The 6289-nt window shown below is 41.5% G+C and overlaps 1 pseudogene; it reads left to right on the top strand.

Moving 5' to 3' along the window:
• Positions 1 to 3633: 3633 nt before the first annotated feature.
• LOC115297606 lies at positions 3634 to 4673 on the top strand (annotated as a pseudogene).
• The last annotated feature ends 1616 nt before the right edge of the window (positions 4674 to 6289 follow it).

Here is a 6289-nt window from a genome sequence, read left to right on the forward strand (position 1 = left end):
TCAGGCCCAGGACTTTTGATGCTGGAGCCTGTGTAATTTCCCCTCACCAGCATGTGGCGCTGTTGGCCATTTCTTCCTCTGGTAACTCTTTCCTTTGACGTCTATGATACTAAGTTCCTTTCTTTTTTCTCCTATTTATCTGATGATTCTCCACAATCTTTACTGCCTCCCCTTCATTTGTGTATCCCTCAGAGGCTGCCAAAAATCCCAGTGAGCTATTCTGGGAGTATGTCTCAAGTCTGTACTCTACTCTTTTTTATTTAAATTTTTAGAAATCAAACACAATTTTAAAAGGCAAATACGGCTAAAATGTTTGTAACTCAGTAGAGCAGTCCCCTTCTCACAGCAGTCTGCCCCAGTGCTGGTCCTGCTCCCAAGAGGCAGAACTGCCCCATATGGCTGTGCAGGTTGTGCAAAATTCAACTTTGGGGGGGGGGGTACCATTGGTGTGTGAAATGCACAAACACCATATATAGTAGTCTAACCAAATTGTAACCAATCTTTTAGTCATTTCTTCTGGCATTTACCTTAATGACTCTAAATAATAAAATTGTATTGCTTTTTCTTGATTCTCCAATACCAGTTATTATATACTGAGGTTCCCTGATAATGATTACTTAGCTCTGTCAAACTCCCCCAGCCCTTCTATATGATTTCTTCTCTTTTATCTTTTTATCTGTACTGTTATCTCACAATTTCGTTTCAGTTAGTATTCAATATCTCCCTAATTAGAACCACAGAAATACTGTTTACTGCTGTGTCAAGTAGTCTGCTGTTATTATGGCTGCTTCCTTGTTCAGCTTTGGTTTTTCATATGGTTAACAGTTGCCTTCTTTCTCCCCCCCCCCTCTTTTCTTAGTAATCTATATACCCATGACTGGCTCAGTGTCCTCATTTCTTCCAGCAACTTCTCAAATGCAATTTGCTATCATCTACATTCTCTCCCTCCCTTCCTTCCCCTCCTCTCCTTCTCTCTCTCTCTCTCTCTCTCTCTCTCTCTCTCTCCCCTGACCCCTCCACCCGAGAGTTGTCTTCTGAGCTTTAAATCTTCCTGTTCTATAAACTGTTTATTGTTTAGGTCAGCTACACAGCTCTTGTACTGAGACTTGCGTTCTCTAATCTGGGCATTCCTTTCACCTCTTTCCTTCTTGGACCTCAGGCTTCCACTTCCCTTGTTTGGTAGAGCACATTGCCTAGTAGCTTCTGTATAGATGGTATAATGGAGTTAGCTTTGTGGAGATTTTTGTAATTCCAAAATATCTTTATTCTATCGTCATACATCATGATAGTTTGATTAACTGTATATTCCTAGAGTGGATATAAATTTTCTTCATAATACTGAATGTAGTTCTTCCCTCTCTACTAGCTTCCAGGGTAGCTACTAATTCTAAACTTTTGTATATAACCTGGTTTTTTTGTCTGGAATCTTTTTCTATTAACTGAAATTTCATGAGGATATGTCTTGGTGCAGCCTTTTAAAGGGTTTGTTTTGGGACTTTTAATCTAGATGCTTTGGTACTTTGGTTTTCCAAAATATCATCAAATTATGTCTTTGTTTTATCCATTTTCTCTGTGCCATCTTTCTACAAACTCTGTTGGTTTGCTATCAGAGATAGAATCCTCTAGTTTCCTTATCTTTCCCAGATTATTATTTATATCTTTTTCTCTGTGTTCTACTTTCAAAGGATTTTTCCAACTTAATCTTCCAATTCTTCTTTTGAATTTTTAATTTTAGTTATATTGCTAATTTGCAAGAGCTTTTTCTTATTTTCTTACTGTTCCTTTTTTATAGCATCCTTGTTTCTCTGAGGATGCTAGTTATTGCTTTCTTTAAAGTTAGTTTTCTTTTTTTTTTAACTTTATTTTTTTTTCTTTTATAGCTTATTCTCAAGTTGGGTTCCATGTAACACCCAGTGCTCATCCCGACAAGTGCCCTCCTCCATGCCCATCACCCTCTTTCCCCTCTCCCCCTCCCCCATCAGCCCTCAGTTTGTTCTCACTATTCAATAGTCTCTCATGGTTTACCTCCCTCCCTCTCCCCAACTATTTTTCCCTCTCCCCCTCCCCCATGGTTCTTTATTAAGTTTCCTCTGTTCCACATATGAGTGAAAAACTACGATATCTGTCCTTCTCCGCCTGACTTATTTCGCTTAGCATGACACCCTCAAGGTCCATCCACATTGCTACAAATGGCCAGATTTCATTCTTTCTCATTGCCATGTAGTATTCCATTATATATATAAACCACATCTTCTTGATCCATTCATTGGTCGATGGACATTTGGGCTCTTTCCTAAAGTTAGTTTTCTTCTTCTCCTTGTTTTTTCTTTTCTCTCTGAGTTTTATGCTGTAGACCTTTTTCAAAATCTAGACCACTTAACTTCTGTTCATTTTTAAGACTAAAATGATTGGAAGACTGATTGGAAGTCTTCTGTGACTGAGCAAGGCTTAATGACTGCTGGAGTTCAACCTATGGACTGGATGTTTCTTCCTTGGGGAAATGTGTGTGTGTGTGTGTGTGTGTGTGTGTGTGTCTGTCTGTCTGTCTGTGCGCATGCACGTGTCTGTCTGTCTGTCTTTTCCTCCTCCTTCTGCTGGGGCCATTGAGATTCTAGAGAGAAGGACAATCCAATCTCCTCTTGTGAGGGTGTAAGTGTGGCGGTTGGTATCTAGCGGGTAGGGTAAGGGACTGCGTGCCTCACGATTGAGGATGCAACCTTTCATGTATTTCCTGTCTTCTCAGTTGACCACTTCAACCAAGTCTTCTGCTATGCTTGGTATCTCTGAATTCAGAGGCCCTCTGGTTCAGTTGTTCTCAAGAATAAATCTCTTCTGGGGTGTTTGGGTGACTCAGTCAGTTAAACATCTAACTTTGGCTCAGGTCATGATCCCACAGTTTGTGGGTTCGAGCCCCACGTCAGGCTCTGGGCTGACCACTCGGAGCCTGGAGCCTGCTTCGGATTCTGTGTCTCCCTCTGTCTCTCTGCTTCTCCCCTGCTCATGCTCTCGCGCTCTCTCACTCTCTCTCTCTCTCTCTCTCTCTCTCTCTCTCTCTCTTTTTCAAAAATAAATAATTATTTTAAAATATTTTAAAGAATAAATCTCTTCTTTCCTACCAAAGTGAGGAAGTGATAGTCACCTGGATGGGCAAAATTGGGTCCTGGAGGTCTAACTGATCCTTTTACAGACTTTCAACCTATTCCCCTGTTCAACGATGGCACACCTCCATGCACCTGGTAGCCCTGGGATTTTCATCTTGTTTGGGTTTTCAGAGTGAATAGGATTGCTTCTCACTAATACACTCATCCAAAGACACTTAACTTTATTCATTTTAAGCTTTCTCTGCTCTGTTAAATCAATTTCCAACATCCATGTCATTTTCATCTTTATATATTGTGACAGGGATTATGTATGTTTTCCTAGTTTCACCAGTGATGGAATGCATATTTTATTCTAGTCCTTCTTAGAGCATCAGTGATGTTTTTAAAAGAGAAGTAAGCAGAAATGTCAACTTAAAACCAATAGATCCTGCCCTTTCCTGTCTTGGAGTCAGCTCTTGGATCTCTGACACCTGAAAATTGAGAGCTTCTTCATGGCCTGACAGCTGTTCGTGGCAGTCTGGCACTCATCAACATGCCACAAAACAAATATATGGAGATACACCATAAATTTATGGATATTGTTTGGATTCTCATGAGAAACAGATAAAGAAAGAAGGTTGAAAAAGCTCATGAATGTTCAAGGAAGGCAAAAAAGATGATTGATCGAAAAGCCAAGCTTTGCCACACACAGCACCATGCTGAGGAAACACAAATGAAAAAGACTATCAAGATGCATGAAGAGGGAAACCCCAGGCAAAGAATGATGGAAAGACTTCACAAGAAGCAGTAACTGCATATTTTCCGGGAGACGGAGGCACAGCCCAACCTTCTGAAGCACTTTCTAATAAGATCAAACAAAAATATGGGGTGCCTGGGTGGCTCAGTCAGTTAAGCGTCCGACTTCAGCTCTGGTCATGATCTCATGCTTTGTGAGTTCTAGCCTCACGTCAGGCTCTGTGCTGACAGCTCAGAGCCTGGAGCCTGCTTCAGATTCTGGGTCTCCCTCTCTCTCTGCCCCTTCCCTGCTTGTGCTGTCTCTCTTTCTCTCTCAAAAAATAAGTAAACATTAAAAAGAAAAGATTAAATAAAAAATTAAAAGAGAAAGCAGAAAAATGGGAAGTCCCTCTACCCAGAGCTCATGACCAGGGAGAAACAGACATGTTAAAAGTAATTTGAACAGAAAAGACAAAGAAAAAAGCATGGAAGAGGATTGTTACTAAAGACTACTTTCTTGGAGATGGGTTTCCTTGGAAACCACCTAAATATGTAAGATTCATTAGGCCCATGGGCTTACATTTCAACAAGGCCCATAACACATCCTGAACTGGAAGCCACCTTTTGCCTGCCAATTCTTGTTCTAAAGAAGAAATCCCTCTACTATATACAGTTTTGGGTGTTATTACCAAAGGTCCAGTCCCTGAGGCGAAAGTGAGTGAATTGCACATTGCAACACAAGAAGGCAAGGTTATTTGGGGAAAGTATGCCTGGGTTACCAATAGTCATGAAAAAGATGGATGCATAAATGCAGTCTTGCTGGTTCAACAGCAGTTTCATGCAAGTAACTCTTTATGATTATTGAAGACTGCACACCAGTCAGAACCTCTATTACTGTGGTGTTTCTGAGTGTTTACCAGGCAGCTTTACATGTCTGCAGTCTTCAAGAGAACTATTTATTCTATTGTAAAAAAGATATTAAAATAGAGAAGTTTCACCAAAAAAACAAACCTGGAGACCCTCAGTCCTTCCTTGCGCCTTCAGCATCCACTGCTTAATCTCCATCTCCATTGGCTTTTAAGTATCCTCTAGCTGCCTTCTTGGTCTCCAGTGTCTTTCCCCCTCTCATTCATCCTTCACAGATAATCGGATCTGATTGCATCCCTCCCCAACTCGAGAACATTCTATGTCTATTCACAACAGCTATTTTAAAGGTCCCTAGTCTTTGTATCAATAGCTTCTCTGATGACTTCCATGCTTTTCTCAAGCTCAGTGATTAATTTTATGACTTGTTGTAAATTCTTGCTCAGTTATGTTGCTTATATCTGTTTTGAACAATTCTGTGGCTGTGACTTCTTCCTGGAGTTTCTTTAGATGAGAATTCTTCCATTTCATCATTTTGGCTAGCTTTCTGTCCCTTGTCAGTTTTAAAAGTTCATTATGCACTCTGCACCTGTTATTAGTATTGCTCTATTCAAGGAGGCTCATTGACTGTCCAGGGCCTGGCATTCAGGAAATGTTCTTTTAATGGCGTCTCTCGGTTTCTCTTGTTGTGCCTTTGGTCATTTTATTTCCCTACTCAGTGATATTTGGGACTCTCCTCCATGTGTACTTTGGCTTGTTTCTTGAGGTAGCCTTGAAAAGGAAAACAGACAAACACACATGGCAGAAAAGCATGCAAACACACAGACAAATCAAACAAACAAGCCAACCAAAAGAAGAAAGAAAAGAAAAAAAAATAAAAGAAAGAAAGGGGAGGGCAAAAACTACAAAAGACAAAGGACAGTCTAAAAGCATAAAACCAGCAGAGGGAGATATTAGAATGAGATAAGGGAAAATATATCTGAATGGCAAGAAGTGATCTAATCACAGCAATGCATCAATGTTGGTCTTTCCCAAGAGAAAAAGAAAAAAGAAGGCAGCTCTCCAGCACGGATGTGCATGGTTTGATGTAGGTAGGTCTGGGGGCTGCTCCCCAAGGCCCCACCTTGGTGGCTGTGGGGAGAAGAATGGTGGCACCCCAATCCCTTCTCGAACCAATCAATGCAACCCACTATTGAGTCCGATCTCCCTGTGCTGAAGGAGGGCCAAGTTGTATTTTCCAAGCCCAGCCTCGTTTCCAAATCCTGGTCCACTCATTTTAATGGTACTGCCTGAGATGAGATGTACTCCTGCAGGCCAGGAGGCTTCCTAGCTGGGATTGTATAGGGGAATCAGGAAGCAGTTTCTCCTGGCACCACCAGGGATCAGGGTGCCAAGTCCAAGGAAAATGCACCAGCTAAATTGGACGGATCTCTCTCTCTGTGCCCTGCGGTTATAGATGGGATGATAGGATCCCTCTCCATCCTGGGATGAGGATTTTCTCTTCTCTAGAGACAGCTCTATGAGCGTTTTCAGCCTCTCTTTCTCTTCTCCTTGCCTCTCCGTGGCTCTGTGTGCTCTCCAATGCTCTGTGCGGAGTGGGGCTCCCTCCG

This window comes from Suricata suricatta, chromosome 8, assembly GCF_006229205.1.
Source record: "Suricata suricatta isolate VVHF042 chromosome 8, meerkat_22Aug2017_6uvM2_HiC, whole genome shotgun sequence".
Lineage (NCBI taxonomy): Eukaryota > Metazoa > Chordata > Mammalia > Carnivora > Herpestidae > Suricata > Suricata suricatta.